Here is a 24,817-nt window from a genome sequence, read left to right on the forward strand (position 1 = left end):
GTCCAGCAAAAGTTTCAAAGGAAAGGCAAGTTCAGCTAAAGCTTCAAAGGGAAAGGCAAGTCCAGCTAAAGTTTCAAAGGGAAAGGCAATTCCAGCAAAAGTTTCAAAGGAAAGGCAAGTTCAGCTAAAGCTTCAAAGGGAAAGGCAAGTCCAGCTAAAGTTTCAAAGGGAAAGGCAAGTCCAGCTAAGTTTCAAAGGGAAAGGCAAGTCCAGCCAAAGTTTTAAAGGGAAAGGCAAGTTCAGCTAAAGCTTCAAAGGGAAAGAGAAGTTCAGCTAAAGTTTCAAAGAAAGCTTCGAAAGGAAAGGCAAGTTCAGCTAAAGTTTCAAAGAAAGCCTCGAAAGGAAAGGCAAGTTCAGCTAAAGTTTCAAAGGGAAAGGCAAGTTCAGCTAAAGCTTCAAAGGGAAAGGCAAGTTCAGCTAAAGTTTCAAAGGGAAAGGCAAGTCCAGCCAAAGTTTTAAAGGGAAAGGCAAGTTCAGCTAAAGCTTCAAAGGGAAAGGGAAGTTCAGCTAAAGTTTCAAAGAAAGCTTCGAAAGGAAAGGCAAGTTCAGCTAAAGTTTCAAAGGGAAAGGCAAGTCCAGCTAAAGTTTTAAAGGGAAAGGCAAGTCCAGCTAAAGTTTGAAAGGGAAAGGCAAGTTCAGCTAAAGCTTCAAAGAAAAAAGGCAAGTTCAGCTAAAGTTTCAAAGGGAAAGCAAGTCCAGCAAAAGCTTCAAAAGGAAAGGCAAGTCCAGCTAAAGCTTCAAAGGGAAAACATCTTAGAAAATGTATTATGTGATGGCCTATTTGTTTTATGCTGAATATGGCTGATGTTATCAAATTATTATTTTAAATGTTTTTTTCTCAATGGTTCCCAGATGAGCTATATTGGTACATCAAGACCATCTTGTTGATACACCTTCATTGTAATTGAATGCTTTAACTATCATCTGTATTTTTCAGCCTGTTACCAACAACAATCTGGATCAACTAGATATGATAAACAAGAGCTGTCGGATGACAGCGCCCTCGACTATTCAAAGAATTGATTGAAGAATGGGGTCAAAATATTTCCATAGATTTTCAGACAAAAGAAAAAAATGGATTCAGCAAAAAATGTTCCTGTATTTGTGGATTTCGATTAGTCTTGCACTAAATGGCAATGTGTGACCATGATGGCAAATATGTTATTAAGTTATATGTTAGGCAAAATATGGACTTGTATGAAAAATTTAACTAATTTCCAAGTCCAAAAAGGGTCATAATTCAGTCAAAATAGTTGACAGAGTTATGTACACTTGCCTACAGATGGAAATCATGTTGATATACTAGTGTTAAAAGTTTCAAAGCCACAGTTCAAATAGTTTTGACAAAAATTTTGAAGTCGAAAAAAGGGCCATAATTCAGCCAAAATAGTAGTCAGAGTTATGTACTCTTGCCTACAGATGGAAATCATAATGATAAACAAATGTTTAAAGTTTAAAAGCCATATGTCAAAATAATTTTATAGTCTTGACAAAACATGGACATATACCAAAACAGAACCAATTTCCAAGTTCAAAAAGGGCCATAATTCAGCCAAAAAAGATGACAGAGTTATGTACTCTTGCCTATTGATAGAGACTATAATACTGAACAAGATATAAAAGTTTCAAAGCCATTTGTCAAACACTTTACACAAAATATAAACTGGTACGAAAAACTTAACCAAGATTTCTAAGTCAGAAGGGGCCATAATTCAGCCAAAATTCTTGATGGAGTTATGTATTCTTGCCTACAACTGGACCTGGTGATGGTAAACAAGTGTTGAAAGTTTCAAAGCTTTATCTCAAAAGACTTTGTCAAAATGTAGACTGGTACGAAAAACTTAACCAAGAATTCTAAGTCAAAAAGGGGCAATAATTCAACCAAAATGCTTGATGGAGTTATGTACTCTTGCCTACAAGTGGACGTGGTGATGGTAAACAAGTGTTGAAAGTTTCAAAGCTTTATCTCAAAAGACTTTGTCAAAATATGAACTGGTACGAAAAACTTAACCAAGATTTCTAAGTCAAAAGGGGCCATAATTCAGTCAAAATGCTTGACAGAGTTATGTACTCTTGCCTATAACTGGACATGGTGATGATAAACAAGTGTTGAAAGTTTCAAAGCTTTATCTCAAAAGACTTTGTCAAAATGTGGACTGGTACGAAAAACTTAACCAGGGTGTGACGCCGACGCCGACGCCATGGTGAGTAGGATAGCTCTACTTATTCTTCGAATAGTCGAGCTAAAAATAAAATAAGACACAAACATCTTGAGAAAGGTGTTGATTTTGGAAGAGAGAAAGCAGCCTTTTTCAATGTTACTGCATGTTGCTTCAAAGGGAAAGGCAAGACCAGCAAAAGTTTCGGAAGGAAAACATCTTGGAAAATGTATTATGTGATGACCTGTCCATTTTATGCTGAACATGGCTGATGTCAACAAAATTATTATTTTACATGTTACTGTTTATTTTTTTTTAAAAAGGTGTTAATCTCAGTGGTTCCCAGATGAGCCAGCTATACTGGTACCGGGTACATCAAGATCCTCTTGTTGATACACCTTCACTGGAATGGAACGCTTTACTTATATATATATCTGGGATGCATACACCTCCCATTTTCAAGTGGAAAAAGGAAGTTGTCTTCTAGGGTTAAATTGAACTTGCATCTCCTGTGCATATGTATTGTAAATAGTCCTGCCAAAATGAAATTAAGCAACAAATTTCCTTAATTAAATTTTCAGATGTCTGCAAAAACTATTTACAATCGGTCTGGGACAGCACCATACAACAATGCATTAAAGGTACCGTAATAATTCTATTTATAGCCCATGCTCTAATAAGCGCCCACTCCCGACTTTTCGGGGGAAAAAACGGCCATTTTTTTCAGAAAAAATCAAAAATACAATGTTATCTAATAAGCACCCATCCTATAAATCCAATGAAAATAATCCTACCTTTTAATTGTTTAAACAGCGAATTTTCTTATTTCCATTCTGATGTAAGATCGCACTTCACTTTTCTTATCTTTAATTCCGTATATTTTATATGTACACGGTATTTCAATGCCCCCATGTTCAGACATGCATGTCAGTATAGTTCCGATAGAATGATGATTTTTAGAAACATGAAAACCTTTTATGGCTGCTTTTACTGACACTAACACACATACCGCCATATACTACATGTACTGTGTATTGACCCAGGTAAACATGTGCTTATGCAAAGGCGCGCGCTTTTCTTAATTACGTCACGTCACTAGTCTGGCATTTCAAGACAGGGGTACCGCAAGGGAAATTTAATCAATACTGGATTCGAGACATTTGATCTTTAATAGGATGTTGTTAAAATTTATATCTTGTGTATCTGGCCTCTTGTAAATCATAGAAACCGCCTAGTCCTTCATTCTTTTCACTTTGGAAAGCCATAGGGAAACACTAGTCGTATTTAATTAATTGCTGCTTAAAGTACCGATGTAGTACGTTCGTTATCGATTTCTGTGCGACCATCACATAGTCGCCGACACCGGTATGTTCGAAAATAAATGTTGCATCAATTTTGAATGATTGGTTGTGATTTGTCTCTAATATTCGCCCATCCCTAACTTTTGAACAGACCAGTTTTCTAATAAACGCCCGGGCTATAAATAGAATTATTACGGTAAATGTTGTTGCAGCAGAGGGGAAGCCATTACAGTACAGAGGCAAAGATGGAAGTGCACGGCTGTGTGCGTCAGTGATTGCGAGTCTGTGAAGAAATTGGTTTGCTATGATCAGGCCAAGTTCCGCAAGTTCAAGGTAAGTTGCTTATAAATTCTATGTCTGGTTGAGTGAAAGAGCTTACTAAACAAAAAGAACATTTATTAACCACTTAATTGGATATCACATTTTGAAATTACAGTCTATGGCAAAAGATAAAAATTTAAAATTGAAACATACAGGCTTTAAGAAAACAAACAAAATCAATGATTTTTATCTTATTAAGGTTGCAATGGTGCCACACTTCTACTGAGGGAGGTGATAAGAAGGCTGGAAGAAAGGCTGCCAATTCTCATTGTGACAAGCTCTACAAAAGTGTTGGTGTCAACTCTGATGGATGTTCCTGAAGGGCATGTAGAAGAAGGCAGACTGGTTATAAGGTCGCCACCAGCAGAAAAAGTGGAGATCTCTGCGGCATTGCAGTCTCCACTGAATTATTTATTTATTTTTTGGATTTAACGTCGCACCGACACATGATAGGTCATATGGCAACTTTCCAGCTTTAATGGTGGAGGAAGCCCCCAGGTGCCCCTCATCACGAGCGGGCACCTGGGTAGAACCACCGACCTTCCGTAAGCCAGCTGGATGGCTTCCTCACATGAAGAATTCAACGCCCCGAGTGAGGCTTGAACCCACATCGATGAGGGGCAAGTGATTTGAAGTCAGCGACCTTAACCACTCGGCCATGGAGGCCCCCCTTCTGGTTAAGGTCATTGACTTGGGTCACTTGCCCCGCGCCAATGTAGGTTCAACGTTGTTGGTGCTTTGGACTCTTCATTTGGGAAAGTCAACCAGCTGGCTTATGGAAGGCTGGTGGTTCTACCTAGATGCCCTCTCGAGGCTGAAATAAGCTGGAAAGTCACCAAATGACCTAAAATTTTGTCAGTGTATATTTAAACCCAACAAATATGAAACAAATGTCTGAGATGGAACTGTTTTCGATACTTCGGTAAGATATTCTGTTTAACTAGTAGGCCTGACATTTTATCAGATATAGAACTAGAAATGTGTCCATGGGACACAGATGCCCCCACTACATGACAAAGGACACACGTCAACTTTGGGAAAACAATACGCGCGACAAAACATTAAAATGACAATTTTTCCTAGGTCAGGGGCCATAACTCTTACAATACTGAATGAATCCGGACACGAAACCCTAGGTGCACAACTGCACATGCTGACCAACATTCCTGTAAACTTTGGTGACTCTAGGTCAAATACTTTTGGAGCTAGGTGCGACACAATGTAAAACTAGAGATGCTTTTGAGAAAAGCGCATGTCTCCCACAACTGCCCCTATGAAAAATGTTAGTTTCTCTAGATGTTTTAGACGAGTGGATCTAATTAGATGGTCTGGATGAGTGGATCCAATCAGTAATTCAAGGGCCATAAATCAAAAGTGCCTGGGCGGATTTGGCTAGTTATCGAACTTGGGTAAGGTCTTATGGCCAAACACATTTTGTTCAAGTTTGGTGAAGATCGGATGAGAAATGTTCGACTTAGAGAGCAGACAAGAGTAAACAGACAGATTTTTTCGGTAATTCAAGGGCTGTAACTCTAAAATGCCTGGACCGATTTGGCTAGTTATCGAACTTGGCCGAGGTCTCATGGTCAAACACATTTTGTTCAAGTTTGGTGAAGATCGGATGAGAAATGTTCGACTTAGAGGCAGCGGACAATAGTATAAAGGCCGATTTTTCGATAATTCAAGGGCCGTAACTTCAAAATGCCTGGACCGATTTGGCTATTTATCGAACTTGGCCGAGGTCTCATGGTCAAACACATTTTATTCAAGTTTGGTGAAGATCAGATGAGAAATGTTTGATTAAGAGTGCGGACATGAGTAAAAAGGCCAACAATTTTTCGATAATTCAAGGGCAGTAACTCTAAAATGCCTGGACTGATTTGGCTAGTTATCAAACCTGGCCGAGGTCTCATGGTCAAACACATTTTATTCAAGTTTGGTGAAGATCGGATGAGAAATTTTCGACTTAGAGTGCGGACAAGAGTAAAAAGGCAGATTTTTCGATAATTCAAGGGCCGTAACTCCAAAATGCCAGGACCGATTTGGCTATTTATCGAACTTGGCCAAGGTCTCATGGTCAACACATTTTGTTCAAGTTTGGTGAAGATCGGATGAGAAATGTTTGATTAAGAGTGCGGACATGAGTAAAACGGCCAATTTTTCGATAATTCAAGGGCCGTAACTCCAAAATGCCATGAACGATTTGGCTAGTTATCGAAACTGGCCGAGGTCTCATGGTCAAACACATTTTGTTTAAGTTTGGTGAAGATTGGATGAGAAATATTCGAATTAGAATGCGGACAATGGTAAAAAGACCGATTTTTGGTAATTCAAGGGCCATAACTACAAGACACCTGGACCGATTTGGCTAGTTATCAAACTTGGCCGAGGTCTTATGGTCAAACACATTTTGTTCAAGCTTGGTGAAAATCGAATGAGAAATGTTCGACTTAAGAGTGCGGACAAGCTTTGTGACAGACACACACACAGACAGACTGGAGTAAATCAATATGTCTCCCATATCACTGTGTGGTGGGAGACATAATGACCAATTTTTAACTAAGTCAGGGGCCATAACTCCTACACGACTGAATGAATCCGGATGCAAAACCCTAGGTACACAACTGCACATGCTGACCAACACTCCTGTAAACTTTGGTGACTCTAGGTCAAATACTTTTGGAGCTATGCTCGACACATTAAAATGACCAATTTTTAACTAAGTCAGGGGCCATAACTCCTACATGATTGAATGAATCCAGACAGGAAACCCCAGGTGCACAACTGCACATGCTGACCAACATTCCTGTAAACTTTGGTGACTCTAGGTCAAATACTTTTGGAGCTACGTGTGGAACAACATTAAAACAAGAGCTGTCGGAGGACAGCAACGCTCGACTATTCAACAGCCTTGTGAACTGAATGAATACAAAAGTTGAAAAAGGGGCATAATTTTGTAAAATGCAAAGTAGAGGTATTGAACCTCTGTACTGCATGTCATATCATGACAGTGAACAAGTGTGTGAAGTTTCAATCCTTTCCAATTTGTGGATACTGAGATACCAGCTTACATACAAAAACTTAACAAAAAACTGCTAAGTCAAAGGGGCATAATTTTGTAAAAATGCCAAGTAGAGTTATGGGACCTTCACAGCGCATGTTAGATCATGACAGTGAACAAGTGTGTGAAGTTTCAATCCATTCCAATTAGGGGATACTGAGATATCAGATTACATACAAAAATTTAACCAAAAACTGCTAAGTCGAAAAAGGGGCATAATTTTGAAAAAAAAGAGAGTAGAGTTATGGGACTTGCTTAGTGTATGTCAGATCATGATAGTGAACAAGTATGTGAAGTTTCAATCCATTCCCATTAGTAAGTACTGAGATACCAGCTTACATACAAAACCTTAACCAAAAATTTCTAAGTCGAAAAAGGGGCATAATTTTGTAAAAAAGCAAAACAGAGTTATGGAACCTGTGCAATGTAGATCAGTTCATCACAGTGAATAAGTGTGTGAAGTTTCAATACATTCCCACAAGTGGTTACTGAGTTACCAGCTTACATACAAAACCTTAACCAAAAATTTCTAAGTCGAAAAAGGGGCATAATTTTGTAAAAAAGCAAAATAGAGTTATGGAACCTGTGCAGTGTAAGTCAGTTTGTCACAGTGAATAAGTGTGTGAAGTTTCAATCCATTCCCACAAGTCGTTACTGAGATACCAGCTTACATACAAAACCTTAACCAAAATCGGGACGCGGACGCGGACGCCGACGCATGGGCGAGTGCAATAGCTCACTATTCTATGAATAGTCGAGCTAATGACCAATTTTTTACTAAGTCAGGGGCCATAACTTCTACACGACCGAATGAATCCGGATGCAAAACACCAGGTGCACAACTACACATGCTGACCAACATTCCTGTAAAGCTTTGTGACTCTAGTTCAAATACATTTGGAGCTAGGCGCGACACAACACTAAAATGACCAATTTTTACAAAGTCAGGGGCCATAACTCCTATACGACTGAATGAATCCGGACCTGAAACCCAAGGTGCACAACTACACATGCTGACCAACATTCCTGTAAAGTTTTGTGACTCTACGTCAAATACTTTTGGAGCTAGGCGCGATGCAACATTCTCGGAAGGACGGACGGATGGAGGACGGACAAGGGCAAATCTATATGCCCTCCCCAAAAGTGGGGGCATAAAAAAACATTGCTAGTGAGCAGACATTTACAGAAAGGATCAGTGTCTTTATTTCATTTCTAATTTACATAGTCTTCTGTGATTTTGTTATAATTTTCCCAAATTAACTTCAGCAGTAATTAATGTAGGAAATAATGTTACTTAACTGTACTTTATTAACTCATGATTGTATTTTGTTAGCTGCTATTAGTAGAAAATTGTTAGTATAGTTAGGCTGCTAGTAGCACTAACAAAAGACAGATTTTGTATGCCACAGTATAGCTGTTAGCGCTAGTAGCACTAATAAAATACAAGGTTTGTATATCATATGGCATCCTTCTATTATGTGCGCAGTTTAAACTGTAGGTAGGTCTACTGTATTTGGTGTCGACTTTATATTGCAATTTTAGGTGTCTCAATAAGCAAGGTAGGGCATGGTATGTCAGAGATCCAGGTTTGAATCTTGGTCAGATTTGCTTATTTATATGTCTCCGCCAGGTTTTTCATGATGCGCGGGAATTTCAAACAAGAGGGTCATGATGACCCTGAATCGCTCAACTAAGTAATATGAGCCACATGTTTAAAATGGCAAACTGATGCTAAAATATTAGAAAGTAGGCCAGTAGGTCATATTTATGGTCACTGAAAATCAGTTTTAAGATAGGTGTTCAAAGCTGTACATGTCATCCAAATTTCAAGGCTGTATCTTAAAAAAACAAGAAAGTAGGTCAGTAGGTCAAGGTCACAGTCAGGTGACCCCTAATCACTTGCGGTCATCTGGTAATTATAATTAAGTAGTCTAGGAAATATGATCTATAATTTTTCTTAAGTATTTATTCCCATATAAGTCATATAGCAAGAAACCCCCAGGGCTGGGCCTCTTTCCACCCCAGGAGAATAATTTGAACCATCTTGTTAGACATCCACTAGGCAATGCTACATACCAAATATGAAAAGCCTATGCCTTGCAGTTTCAGGCAAGAAGATTTTTAAAGTTTTTTCCTATATAAGTCTATGTAAACATTGGGACCCCCGGGGCGGGGCCTCTTTTCACCCCTGGGGCACAATTTGAACAAACTTCATAGAGGACCATTAGATGATGTCACAAGCCAAATATCAAGGCCCTATGCCTTGTAGTTTTTGACAAGAAGATTTTTAAAATTTTTCCTTTTGGTTGCCATGGCAAGCAGAGTTCTGCATGGAATTCAATTCTTTGAATGATTTTGAAAGGGGTCCACCCGAGGATCGTTCCTGTGAAGTTTGATGTACCGTATTTTCCCGTATTAACGCCCCCGGGGGCGTTACATTTTCCAAAGAGGGGGCGTTTATTTGAGGTAAAAAAATAAAAAATGAAATTTTTTTACAAAACTTAAAAACATCGTTCAAACTAGCTGTAAAGTGTTTCTGTGTTGTTTAATCCCCCCAAAACGTAATTATTTGGCATCCAATTTAATGCAGTGTGTCTTTTATGCATTTAAATACGGTACCTCGTGTATTCCATGTCTCGCTTTTTGACACGCTCGCGACACTACACATTACGTCATGACCCAAACAGCTGTGTACTCCGATAACATTTTCCTTAGTACATGCGGGTAGCTAATTGCGCAATACACAATGTCAATGGTTTGACACGCTGCTGTGCCTGCTTTTAAATTAAACGTTCTTAAAACTGCCGAAGAAAAGGGTATATCGTAAACACATTGCTGCAAGTTTGTTTAAAGTCGGCAGGAAGCGTGTGCGCGAGTGGTGTAAAAACAAATCAAAAATGTATTTACCGTTTAATTTTCTGTTACGTACCGTACTTAGTACAAATGTTTTGGACTTACGGTACATGGACTGTTTAAAAGTGTGTTTAATTTTTAATACATTGGACTTTAGTACTGTAAATCACTTATTATGTGGACTTATAAAAATGAGGTAGGTGATTTTTTCCCGTTCTTGTTTACTTTTTTTCCCTCCAAAATGGGTGGGGGGCGTTAATTAGAGGGGGGGCCTTAATTCGGGAAAATACGGTAATTCTGTCCAGTGAATTACAAGAAGAAGATTTTTTAGAAAATGTTGACGGACGGACGACGCACGATGGACATTGAGCGGTCACAAAAGCTCACCATGAGCCTTTGGCTCAGGTGAGCTAAAACTACTTTAGTTTCTTAAAATCATATCTTTTTTACTAAGTTTTTACTAAGAAACAAAAACTTTATAATGTGTATGTCGAATACCGAAGAGGGAAAAAGAGAAAAAACATAGTTTCGCGACCATGGCAAGGTAGATCAAAGATAGAGTAGGCACACACTTCTTCAAGTACAGACCCTTCAAGTACAGGACGACAAAGCATTCCGGTGCCATGTGCACTAGGAAGTTTGGGCGGTAAAAAAATGTGGCCAGTGTGGTATTCTGACCAATATACCTCCACAAATATACAACTTCAGCATACTTTTTTTTTAAAGCTACTAAAGTAACCGAGGGAGAAAAATCCTTAAGGCCCGACCGGGGATTGAAACCGGGTCATCTGGGTGACAGTCCAACACCTTAACCATGTCGCTAAAGGGTTAACCAAACAGCAAGGCTGTTGGAAGTGCCTACTATCACTACACTCCTCCCCACTTTATCACTGAAGGCTTGGTCCTTATAGTGCAACTGTAGAGCAGGGCATCAACTGTTCAGTTTCCAACAGAGTATAGCCCTTGCATAGACCGCATGCTCTTAATAACCTTCCAGATGCACTAAGCCCATAACTTTCCAATTTACCTCGTCCCCAATAAAGTTACAGAGTGTAAAAAAGGCCTGACAGGGGATTGAACCCGGGTCGTCTGGGTGACAGTCCGACACCTTAACCACGTCGCTAAAGGGTAACCCAACAGCAAGGCTGTTGGAAGTGCCTATTATCACTACACTACTTTACCAGTGAGAGCTGATTTTTTCTTAAAATAAGACAGAAATAAAAGCTTGTGATTATAAACTTGATATACAGAGGTCTGATTTCAATATTAAACTCTAACAAGAGGGTCATGATGACCCTAAATCACTCACCTGAGTAATATGAGTCACATGTTTCAAATGGCAAACTGATGCTAAAATATTAGAAAGTAGGTCAGTAGGTCACATTCATGGTAACTGAAAGTCAGTTTTAAGATTGGTATGTAAAACTGTACATGTCATCCAAATTTCAAGGCTGTATCTCAAAAAACAAGAAAGAAGGTCAGTAGGTCAAGGTCAAAGTTAGGTGACATGTTATCACTTGGGTAAATCAGGTAAATATAATTAAACAGTCTAGGAAATATGATCTGATAATTTTTAAAGTATTTTCCCTATATAACTCATATAACAAGGGACCACCAGGGCAAGGCCCAGAGCTCCAGATAAGCTTTTGGTGCAATTGGGTATTTACCCATCATTTTTTGTCTGAATTGGGTATTTGAAATTTGAATTGGGTAAAAATAATATCATTACCCAGCCTTTTCAAAAGTAATTGGGTATTTGCTAAAACCAATTGGGTATTTTACCAATCTCGCACTAACAAATGAGTATTTTTTGCTTACAGTATACATGGTATATATCATCAAACAGGACTGACTAAGTATTTTAATGGCGCTCTTCAATGTTTAATACAAAAATGTATTTAAAATTGTAATGAATGTTTCATACTGTTGTTTTCTTTTTCACTTTTAATGCAGTCAGAGATCAGTTCATCCACACTATCCCAAACGATAACCACAATATGCATTCTCCTAAAAGATGTCATCCAGTATTGGTGACACTACATCGTCACAAACAAATAACTGTCGTTGTTGAACAGCAAAATATCCCACTAATTTGTTTGTTTGTTTGTGCTGCAACAATGTTTTTTTCTGCAACCTCTTTTACATTTTATCGGCGTAAAGAAATTGTTTACAAAGCGTCCAAATAACACAGATCAGCCGACTGAATGGTCCTGTAATTTTTCCGATAAATTGCAACCTGTTCTGCGGTAACGTATAACCAGTCAGTCAAATCTAGTGTTAAAGTCTCGTTCCCGTTCTAGTTATAAGGAAAATGCGATACGCAAGCGATTTTTTACGAATTGGGTATTAGGAATTTTACTTGCGTTTCAGTACGCACACTGTATGAATTCAATTGGGTTTTCTTCAATTATAATTGCGTAAATACGCAAATACGCAGCTTATCTGGAGCTCTGGAAGCCTCTTATAACCCCAGGGGCATAATTTGAACAATCCTGTTAAAGGTCCACTAGGCAATGATACATACCAAATATCAAAGGCCTAGGCCTTGAACTTTCAGACAAAAATATATATATATTTTTTTCCCCCTATATGAATCTATGTTAAACTTGGGACCCCTGGGACAGGGCCTCTTTTCACCCCAGGGTAATAATTTGAAATTTTTTTGTAGAGGAGTACAAGGCAATGCTACATACCAAATATCAAAGGCCTAGGTCTTGTAGTTTCAGGCAAGAAGATTTTTAAAGTTTTTTCCTATACAAGTCTTTGTAAAACTCAAGGTCCCCGGGGCAAGGCCTCTTTTCACCCCAGGGTAATAATTGGAATAATTTTGGTAGAGGACCACAAGGCAATGCTACATACAAAATATCAAAGGTCTAGGTCTTGTGGTTTTAGACAAGAAGATTTTTAAAGTTTTTTCCTATATAAGTCTAAGTAAAACTTGTGACCCCTGGGGCGGGGCCTCTTTTCATCCAAAGGCCACAATTTGAACAATCTTGATAGAGGAACATAAGATGATGTCACAAGCCAAATATCAAGACTCTAGGTGTTGCTGTTTTGGACAAAAAGATTTTTAAAGTTTTTCCTTTTGGTTGCCATGGCAACCAGAGTTCTGCATGGAATTAAATTCTTTGAATTTCTTTTTTTAAGGGGACCACCCAAGGATCATTCCGGTGAAGTTTGGTGTAATTCTGCCCAGTGGTTTTCAAGAAGAAGATTTTTTTAGAAAATGTTGACGGACACAGGATGCACTACTGATGACGCACGACGGACACTGAGCGGTCACAAAAGCTCACCATGAGCCTTTGGCTCAGGTGAGCTAAAAACTGCAACGACTTATGTGTCTTAAGATTTATTTTAGTTGGCATTCTTTCATGTTTTTGACTGGCAAAAAAATCAGTTTTTACACAAAAATCAGGAGATGCACATTGTTGCGGGGAATTATTTTAGGATATTTTATACATACCAGTTTATGTTTCACAACAATCCTCAACAAGAGCTGTCCGCAAGACAGCCAAGCTCGACTATTCGAAATATTGTCCCAGAAGCAGGAAAATATTACCTAAAAAGGTTAAATATCAAGAGTTTTAAGTTCAAAAGGGGGAATAATTTGACAAAAATGCATATCAGTTATGGGACTTGCTGCTATCAACTTGTTTTATAACCCCGAAGGCACATGTGAAGTTTCAATTCAATATCTGCATTCAATATCTGCATTAGTTTTCAGGAGATAGCAATCTGACTAAAGTACATATCCTATTATGCTACGCATAGGATCTGAGAACGACCTATTCATTGCCTCGTTCTGACGACCCTTTCGCTAGCCAATCAGAGCCTAACTTACAACATCTTGCAAATCTACCTGTAGCCTTGACTTTTGATATTTACAATTTTTATGTCATAATGTACCAGATAGCCGGTTAGCTCAGTCGGTAGGCCACTTGCTTAGAAAGCGAGGGGTCCCGGGTTCGAGCCCTGGAATGACTGCACATTTTTCTTACTCTTTGACATTCGAACAAGTAGTCTGATTGGATAAAATAAAAATAGCAATACTGGAAATCCAAAATATACAGAAGACGAATGTGAATGGGTCGTTCTCAGATCTTCGTTTAGAAGATCAAGTACTTTAGTCAGATTGCAGGAGATAGAAACTCGCATGTAAAACTTTAACCAGAATTTTCAAAGTGCAAAAGGGGGTATAATTTGCCCAAAATACATGCCAGAGTTATGGGACTTGATCCAGTGAGGTTAGTAATTGATCTAGAAAAAGAAAAAATAAGTTTCAAATCTATTTGCCTTTTAGAAATAGCTGTATGTACTTGCACGAAAAACTTTAACCAGAATTTGCTAAGTCCAAAAAGGGGCATAATCTGGCCAAAATGAAGGTCAGAGTTATTGGACTTGCTGCTATCAACTAGTTTTATAACCCCGAAGACACATGTGAAGTTTCAAATCAATATCTGCATTAGTTTTGGAGATAATAACTTGCATGTAAAACTTTAAAAAAAAATTTCTAAGTCTAAAAGGGGGCATAATTTGCTCAAAAAACATGTCAGAGTTATGGGACTTGACCCAGTGAGGTTGGTAATTGATCTAGAAAAAGAAAAAAATAAATTTCAAATCTATATGCCTTTTAGAAATAGCTGTGTGTACTTGCACGCAAAACTTCAACCAGAATTTTCTAAGTCCAAAAAGGGGCATAATTTGGCCAAAATGAAGGTCAGAGTTATGGGACTTGCTGCTATCAACTAGTTTTATAACCCCGAAGACACATGTGAAGTTTCAAATCAATATCTGCCTTAGTTTTGGAGATAGTAACTTGCATGTAAAACTTTAACCAAAATTTTCTAAGTCTAAAAGGGGGCATAATTTGCTCAAAATACATGTCAGAGTTATGGGTTTTGACCCAGTGAGGTTGGTAATTGATCTAGAAAAAGAAAAAATAAGTTTCAAATCTATATGCCTTTTAGAAACAGCTGTATGTACTTGCATGCAAAACTTTAACCAGAATTTTCTAAGTCCAAAAGGGGGCATAATTTGGCCAAAATGAAAGTCAGAGTTATGGGACTTGCTGCTATCAACTAGTTTTATAACCCCAAAGACACATGTGAAGTTTCAAATCAATATCTGCATTAGTTTTGGAGATAGTAACTTGCATGTAAAACTTTAACCAAAATTTTCTAAGTCCAAAAGGGGGCATAATTTGCTCAAAATACATGTCAGAGTTATGGGACTTGACCCAGAGAGGTTGGTAATTGACCTAGAAAAAGAAAAAATAAGTTTCAAAGCTATATGCCTTTAATTGATGGCTGTATGTACTTGCATGCAAAAACTTAACCAAGGTGTGACGCCGACACCGACGCCGACGCCAGGGTGAGTAGAATAGCTAGAATATTCTTTGAATAGTCGAGCTAAAAATGCCTTGTCCACTCAACTCTTGAAAGGACTCGTATCATGGATTTAATTTTTTTGGTACACAGGTATATATAATAATAGAATGCAGGCCAAGTTTGATTTTGGCTTAGGTCCAATAATTTTTCATCAAGTTATGGCCCCTCTTTGACTTACGGTAAATTCAACAAAAAATGCCTTGCTCAATAACTTTCAAAACAGGCTCATTTGGGGGCATTTGTCATCTTCTGTGACATCTCTTGTTTAATATTTATTTAACAAATAATCAAGGCCTTCGAGTTGTTTATCGTCTGATTTATCACGGTTCAGATGCGTAGGAATTGAACCACGAGGGCGTTAGCCCGAGTGGTTAAATACTGAAGAATCTGAACGATGAACCGTGGTAAATTAGACGATAAATAACGAGAAGGCCTTGACTGTTTTCATTCTGACATGCTCATTGATATATTTTAATAGATATTATACTGGACTTCGTTTACCAGAGGAGTAATGTATCGAATGTCATGCGGCAATATGACGTCATAACTGACTTCATAATGCTCTCTTACCGGTCTGCGCGTCAACCGTTGTTTATCGCAGAATATATAGAGCTTGGTTTTCTTCTTTGTTTAACTGGAAAACAAATCGAACCATGTTAGAACATAGATTTACCTACACAGTATGACAGAAGAAAGGTTGGCTGCCTAGAAGATTGGGAGGAATTAAGGAAGCCGATACTTCATGCTTTCCTAGAACGAGCAAGTTTTGCTTAAAAATCAGTGTGGACAATGCCAGAAAGAGTGTGCCCAAGTGTTCAAATGTGTTGACTGTGTGCAGTGGCAATCGTTGTGTAAAGACTGTCTCCGTTTGCGACATGGACATCCACATTTGCACATGTTTGAGATATGAAAGGTAAAATTAATGTTGTTATACAAGACCATACCTGCTTTTAATCTTAAATACCATAGTCCTGATGGTCACTTGTGTTTAAGAATTAAAAAAACAAAAACAAACAAAAACAACAAAAAACAGTTAAACATTAACATTTAAAACATGTAAAAAATTAAAAATCTTCTGTGGTTTGTGATGGCCCGGATCTTTAATACATGTATTAACATCTGAACAATTCTTCACAAAATTACTCAAAATTTATTTTGATTAATTTATTCTGATGAATTTTTATCATAATGTAGATACAGGAATTTCGCATTCAATGTGTTCTTCACTTTAAATTGTTATTTGGCCTATTCAGCAGACCTGTCCATAGATCTAGGAAAAAATGCCAATATTGAATTTATTTCAGAACATATCTTTCATTTAGCTACTTTGAGGAGACACCAGTTTGGCACAATTTTCATTGTTGTGATTCTATGAAGCCATTAATTGTCATAGATGGTAAAGGATAGTGCTTCTCAATGACAATATGTGTGATTTGTCTACATTCTTTTTGTGTATTATAATTAAATTATTTTGATGAACTCGAGACAATCAATATATCAGATTGTCCACCTTTAATGTCACTTTTCTTGAAAAGACGCTAACAAACTATTTACAATGATGTTATTTACAAAGGGAGGTACTTGTACCAAGAATTTTCTGCGTGGCGCTTAAGTGTTTTGTTAAGAATTTGCCCATGTGGATTAAGCTTCCATATTTTGTTTATCTTATTTGCAGGAAGACAACACAACAGAACAATAGAATTCTGTAAATGTGAACGAGAAGCTGTAAGTCTGATGAGGTACCGGCTATGGCCAGCTTCTACAAAATTCCCCAGGGTAGCCATACATTTTGATTTGTTGTACTGGTTAAATGCCCTACTACTTGAGAGCCATGTTTCAGTGAAAAGTTTTTGTGAGGCAGTGAAAGTCAGCTGTTCGAAACACTAGCAAGGATATGTTCATTCTCAGGTTTGTTTTTAGTATATTTATACAGTCATGTTTATATCCAAAACCAGTTGCTGAGATGGCAGAGGCTTCCCGATTGGCCGCACCCATGAATTTGGTTGGTTGGCGTTAAACATACTATGTATGCTTACATACTGTACAGACATGCTGTTAGTATTACTAGCAGCCTAACAATACTCACAAAATTCTACTAGTAGCAGCTAACAAAATACAATCGGGTGTTATTAACTATTTACTTTAATATTTAGCATCTGCTGTAGGGTGTTTGGAAAAAAAATACAGAAAATTACTATTTTTGTACCAGGCCAATGGCAAATAATATGTTTTTCAGTTTAAAAAAACAACATGCTGTACATATAAAACCTAAAACATTTCACACACATTCAGTATACCAACAAAATGCATTTATTCAATGATGGAAAATAGAGACATTTTTAAAACTTCCTGATAGACAATATACAGCACATTTTCCCCTCCTCCCAATTTTAAATGCCCTTAAGGTACCGCATTCCTAAAACAGTGGAGGACACTTAACTTAGAACTTATGCAATATTGTTTTTTTAAGATATCAATTAACTTGCATTTATTTAAGGAGGATGAGCCTAGGAGAGTGAATGTTAGGGGAGAAGAGGTATGCTTGAAAAATGTGTACGTCGAAGACACCAGCGGGAAGGCAAAGGTGACCTTATGGCGGGAGATGGCTATGTGGACATTAGGCCAGGGGATCACATCCACATAACAGATGTTGTAGTAAACACAGCACTACATCTTTGTCGACAACACAAAGGACCACAGTTGAGGTATCATGTCTGGTTGTACTTTGTAATGAATGCCTTAAAACTTCAGAATATATGCTGAACTATTATCATGAATGAATTAATTATTGGAAAGGTACAGAACATATATCATTTGATTTGGTTCAGTAAGAGGAACTTCTAAATGTTCAAACTGAAAACTCTTCTCACTAAAGGCTCTCTATAAAGAATACACTTATTTCATCCTAGCTCAGGTAGCTGGAATATGATTTTATGTTGATTATGTCTTTATTGGTAATTCAGGGTTTACTTCCATGGTAAATCAGGGTTTTCTTTATAGTCAATACGATTCAAAAGTATTATACCGTATTTTCCCGTATTAACGCCCCCGGGGGCGTTACATTTTCCAAAGAGGGGGCGTTTATTTGAGGTAAAAAGATAAAAAAATGAAAATTTTTACAAAACTTAAAAACATCGTTCAAACTAGCTGTAAAGTGTTTCTGTGTTGTTTAATCCTAAAACGAAATTATTTGGCATCCAATTTAATGCAGTGTGTCTTTTATGCATTTAAATACGGTACCTCGTGTATTCCATGTCTCGCTTTTTGACACGCTCGCGACACTACACATTACGTCATGACCCAAACAGCTGTGTACTCCGATAACATTTTCCTTAGTACATGCGGGTAGCTAATAGCGCAATACACAATGTCAATGGTTTGACACGCTGCTGTGCCTGCTTTTAAATTAAAAGTTCTTAAAACTGCCGAAGAAAAGGGTATATCGTAAACACATTGCTGCAAGTTTGTTTAAAGTCGGCAGGAAGCGTGTGCGTGAGTGGTGTAAAAACAAATCAAAAATGTATTTACCGTTTAATTTTCTGTTACGTACCGTACTTAGTACAAATGTTTTGGACTTACGGTACATGGACTGTTTAAAAGTGTGTTTAATTTTTAATACATTGGACTTTAGTACTGTAAATCACTTATTATGTGGACTTATAAAAATGAAGTAGGTGATTTTTTCCCGTTCTTGTTGACTTTTTTTCTCCCTCCAAAATGGGTGGGGGGCGTTAATTAGAGGGGGGGCCTTAATTCGGGAAAATACGGTAACTATTTTGTCACTACCCGATTCCCCTTTTCTCAATAATAACATAAACATGTTATTGTTACAAATACCGTGTGTGAGTAGTACCACTGCAATTGCATATATAAACTAAGTGTGGTATGTCATTTTTCTATTATCTGCAGGGAAGCTGGGTCAAGTAAGAAAAGCTGGGTCAAGCTGCAGGGAAGCCGGGTCAAGTCACAGAGAAGCTGGGTCAAGCCGCAGGGAAGCTGGGTCAAGCTGCAGGGAAACTGGGTCAGGCCGCAGGGAAGCTGGATCAAGCCACAGGGAAGCTGGGTCGAGCTGCATTAAGTAACAATTTTGTGCTGAAAATGTTCCTGTTATCATACTGCCTCATGCTTTATCACATTATCGTTAATGGCCCTGACGTTAGCGCGGGAAATTAAAGTCCGTAAACAGAAATGACATCATCGCATTTCATGGAGGTAAAGTTTTAGTTTATCATCAGGAGCGTAACGTCGTGTATTCTTCATGAAATAACTTATTTTCATTACTAAATTATGCAATAAGCAAGAAAGTACAATTGTCAAGGCATTGGATTTTAATACGGTTTATAGCCTCTTATACAAATAATATAGAAACTGAAAAGCTGAAATTTATTATGCCAGTAGATGCTAGAAATCAAGTAGCCTCCCTATAAAAAAGACGCACTAAAGCTTTCTCACTATATTATAGGTAACATGTAATAAATAAGTAAATACATGGGAGAGTGGTACCTTTGAGTGATGTTCATGAAGGTTTTTTGTTTTTCTTTATAATTTACTTGCCCCATCACAGGCTTACATTTTAAATGTTATATCTATATATATTTCAGAAGTCTTGCAGAGTGGTCTCGAAGCCAAAGGGAAAAAACATATTAAAGGCATCAAGAGTGTTTCACCGCTACTGGCATTAGATTAGTTCGGCATTGTAAAAGGGACTGTACCTGACTACATGCATAGTGTTCTTCTTGGTGTCACAAAAGGAATGCTGACTTTATTCCTTTCTCCAGCAAACAAAGGCCAACCATACTATATTGGGAGTAGAGTAGATGAAATAGACGAAAGATTGGTGGCCATGAAACCCACAGATGAGATTCCGAGGCTTCCTTGAAATCTCCAACAGCACTACAGCCAGCTGAAAGCAGCTGAACTTCAAACATGGTTACTGTTTTATTCGATGCCTTGTTTATCTGGTTTTCTTCCTTCTGTATACATTGATCATCTAGCGTTAATGGTGGAGGGCATTTACATTTTGTTAGGAGACTCCATCGATGAAGAGTCCCTCAACAGAGCAGAGGGTGTTCTGAAAGACTTCTATGAACAATATGAACACATGTACGGAAAAAATAATGTGACACTTAATGTCCACAACATGGGAATGCACCTTGCATGGTATGTCAGGTATCTAGGCCCACTCTGGGCATTGTCGTGTTTCCCAATTGAGGATATGAATGGTTCGCTGCATGGTACAGGAAATGTTTGTGCCCAAATACTTAGAACCATACATGGACAGAAAGAACTGGCTTTTGAAGTACGGCGAATGCCAACTTGTTCATTAAAGGAGTTCATGCAGAAAATGGTTAGCAAAGGCCGAGCTGTTAAAGTAAAATCTAAAGCTTCAAACTGTGATATTGCTGGTGTTATAATGAGGTAGAACAAAAGCTTAAGAATCTTATAAATACACAGTCTGTAGGGAAAGTGTTTAAAGTATTGAGAATTATCATGAATGATCAGGTTTTCTACTCGACTGAATATACAAGAATGGATAAAAGGATTTCGTCAACAGTTCGTTTTGAGAACAGTGGGGAAGAAACTGATGGTATGATTCAGTTTTTTCTATACCATCAGAACAGCCAAAAATGTATTGCTGTTGTAAAATCTTTGAATAGCGAGACTTCATAAAGAGATAAGTCACTTACGTAAAGAGCAGAGAAAACAGGACACTGAGGAAATTCATGTATTTTATGTTGAAACAATTAAAGAAAAGCTCCTGTTTCTGTGTGGGAATGAAAATGAACAATGTGTTTCAAAACTACCTAACAGATATGGCCAATGCTCCTAAGGCACTAACAGGTTTTCACAGATATCCTTTGGTATTCCTGAGTAAGGAAAAGTGGTATATTAATGGAAGGATTCTTTCATATGTTACACTTGTATCTATTAAATTAAATTTTTACAGTAACTGTTTTGGGTACATTATGTGCATTTGCAAACTGTGGGTAATCTGAAATTTTTTATCTGTCAATATAAACAGCAACAGTATACCAAATGTACTTAAAATGGGAAACTAGCATGGTATACTACGTTTTTTTTCTATTCTTATCATGTATACTTGATCCTTTATTGTAACACAGTCCGTCATATAATTATATGACACCCACCCCACCATATTTTCTATATACCACTAGGAAAACCACCTACACGTTATACTGCAACAAATATGACAAACTATACTACGTTTCTCCATGGGCAAAACGTAAGATTCATGACTCAAGTTAGCAATTGTGTCCAATCACAGTTTTCTGTTTTGACGTTACAATGAAATGATGATAAAATTGCGTTCAGCATAGTTCAATATATTAGATTTAAAGAAGTTGTCATTTTTATAATCAAAATAATAAACATGTTGCTATATTTTACCAGTGAATAAAATATGGGAGGCTGTTTGGATGCAAATAATTAAATCACTCACTGCAGCCTGTACACGCTCGTGATTTAAGTACTACACATCCCAAGTCCCATCCATATTTTATTTCCTTGATGAAATATAGCAACATATGTATTATTTCTTAAATGAAACTTTTGTCATTGTCAAAACTAGTCTATGTACACCTGAGGATATATTGATATTTTGTATATAATTTTGTACATTGTGCATGGGCCAGAGGCCTTCATGCAGAATAGACTGAATTGAATTAAATGTTTGAAATGTAGAATTTTTTACTGTACTGAATAAATATTCATTTTACAGAGTAACTTTTGTTGCTTCAGTACTGTTTCTCCATACATTAGATATAAGTGAATATTTAACAGCACACTAATGTGAAAAGTCCTAGCTATTAAAATTTCCAGGAACATTCCAGGACTTTGATAAAATTTGCGTGTCTCCAGTACAAACTTCTTAATTAATTTTGCAAATGCTATAAAAAGTCCTAGGTAACTCTTGGTTTTCCTGGAAATTGCTATATCATAGTCCTAGGTCTTCCTGGTAATTGTAATTATCAAGTAAAAGTCCTGGAAACTCCTGGTATTTTCCTGGTCCTGGCTCCAGGATATTCCAGGATCCTGGCTTTTCCTAGCTTTTCCTGGCAGCCAGGATACTGAACCCAGGATTTCCTGGGAGTCCCAGGAAATTCCCAGGATTATCTTTCACCTAGGAATAATATCTGCACAGGAAGGAAGCTTATCAAGTCACAGAGAAGCCGAGTCAAGCCACAGAGAAGCTAGGTCAAACTGCAGGGAAGCTGGGTCAAGTCACAGAGAAGCTGGGTCAAGCCACAGGGAAGCTGAGTCAAGTCACAGAGAAGCTGGGTCAAGCCACAGGGAAGCTGGGTCAAGTCACAGAGAAGCTGGGTCAAGCCACAGGGAAGCTGAGTCAAGTCACAGAGAAGCTGGGTCAAGTCGCAGATAAGTTCAGACTTTGTTTAGGCCAAGTTGTTTAAGGTACCAGGTGCAAACACAAGCATGTACAGGAAAAGACATGGAAGTGAACTATCTATTGCTTTGCCAACAGACTTAACCCATTTGAGCCTAGCGTATACTTTAGTATACATTAAACAATTGTGGAAATCGCATATAAATCTATCTGGCTGTGCTGACAAGACAGTGATAAAATGGATATGATGGGTAATAAGCTAATTTTATCACCAATTAACAGAAACAGCGGTCATTTTTCTGAGAAAAGCCTGTATTTTTCTGGTAAACAAAACAGAAAATGTAGGTGTGTCAATATAATAATGACATTATTGCACATATTATAAACAATATTATAAACATTATCATTTGAGTATATTGCAAAAGATTTACTTATTTTTCATAATTGTACATTTTAGCAATGCGTAGGGTAGTAAGGGCGTATTTATGACTGACCTACTTTCGCTACTAAATGAACACTTCTTGTTTTATTTTTCGCAACAGGAGAATCTATTGATAGAGGAGAGTATGATTCCCTACTATGGACGGCATGGAGCTAAGCAGTTTATAAGAGGAAAGCCAATTCGTTTTGGCTACAAGATGTGGGCACTCACAATACCTCTTGGTTATTTGTTGCAATTTGAACCATACCAGGAAGCTACAGGACACCAAGCAGCTGACACAAACCGCCTTGGTATGGACGGGGTAGTAGTGATGGACTTGCTTGTTGAACAACAAAGACAATGCGTATCATTTGACATTTGATAATCTTTTCACATCACTTCGATTGAAAGATGAGTTATCAAAGTTGGGCATAGCATGTACTGGAATAGTACGTTCCAACAGGGTAGAAGTTTGCCCATTACGATCAGTGAAGGAAATGGCAAAAACAGAGAGAGGAACGTATGATAAGGCCTATGATGCAAACAATGGATTGATTGTTATAAGGTGGAATGACAACAACATCATCAACGTGGTTTCAAATGTGTATGGTGTTGAACCTGTACAAACTGCATCTAGATGGTCAAGAGCGGAGAGAAGAAGAATACAGATCGAACAGCCAGATGCGATACGCCAGTACAATCAAACCATGGGAGGAGTTGATCGAATGGATCAGAATGTAGGAAAATATCGTATCTCTATTCGATCAAAGAGTGCTGGTGGCCAATATTTGCCTACTGTATCGACCTCACAGTTCAGCAGACACGGCATTTGTACAGATCAACTGCAGCAAGTAGGATTAGACCACTGGATCTACTAGGGATACGACGAGAGTTGGAAACTGTGCTGTTTGCTGGTGGCAGAGGGCGTGTACATCCAGGACGACCATTGGGATGACCAAAGGCGCTAAGTAAACGTGTGTTACATGAGATCCATCTTGGTGGTAAAGACCATTATCCTTGTTCTTTAAAAGTGGTCAGATGTGCTCTTTGCGGTAAGTAGAGCAAGACAAGGTGCTCCAAATGTGATGTTGGCGTCCACCAGAAGTGTTTCGAACAGTTTCGTGTGATCTAAACGCGATCAGTGCAATCATACTCGAGAATGGTACCCACGCGTCAATGTGGAATTCGCAAATTTGCACTCCCCTAGCATGGGTGTAAAATTCTTTTTCACACAACTCGCCCTGCAGGACTAGTAGCTAGTAAAATCAACTTGCCCTTAGTGGACAGTCACTCGCTCTAATAATTGACATTTTTAATACTGTCACGTTTTATGGGAGGAGTATTATGTACAACACAACAAGCAAATTTCAAACATGCTAGTAACACATAGCTCGTACACTACGTTTCCTTTTTGATAATTCATTTTTGTTACGCTTAAATTTCCTTTTCACACCAGACATTTTTCTTTCACTAATTTTGTCATCTCCACCATCAAGTTGCTCTCCATAATAACTGCATCGATAGTAAAAATAATCACAGTCTAACCCCTACCGTAGTTTCCCAAAGTGTCAGGAAAGTATTAAACATCAGTTATTTTCATTTTCTCAAAACTTATTTCCCGAAAAATAATTATTTTGAAAAGTGCCCTAAAAATAATCACCATCCACCTACCCGTCTTGAAAGCGAAAAAAAAGTTAACGATCATCGGTAATTATTCTGTTGATAAACTAAGTAATTGGCCTGTTTTCATCATCAATTAACATCCTCTCAAAGAGCTAAAAGAAGTGTGTCGGTATCATGACCTCTGAAGTGGAGATCAAAGCGGTATTGTTGCACGAGATTGTCATGGCATTACGTCATATTACAGTTTTCGCGTCATGTGACCTATTTGCCCTCAAGGAATTTACATTCGTTTGAGAAGAATATTTTATAAAAAAAAAATACATATAAA

The sequence above is a fragment of the Mercenaria mercenaria genome, chromosome 16 (assembly GCF_021730395.1).
Source record: "Mercenaria mercenaria strain notata chromosome 16, MADL_Memer_1, whole genome shotgun sequence".
NCBI classification, from domain to species: Eukaryota; Metazoa; Mollusca; class Bivalvia; order Venerida; family Veneridae; genus Mercenaria; species Mercenaria mercenaria.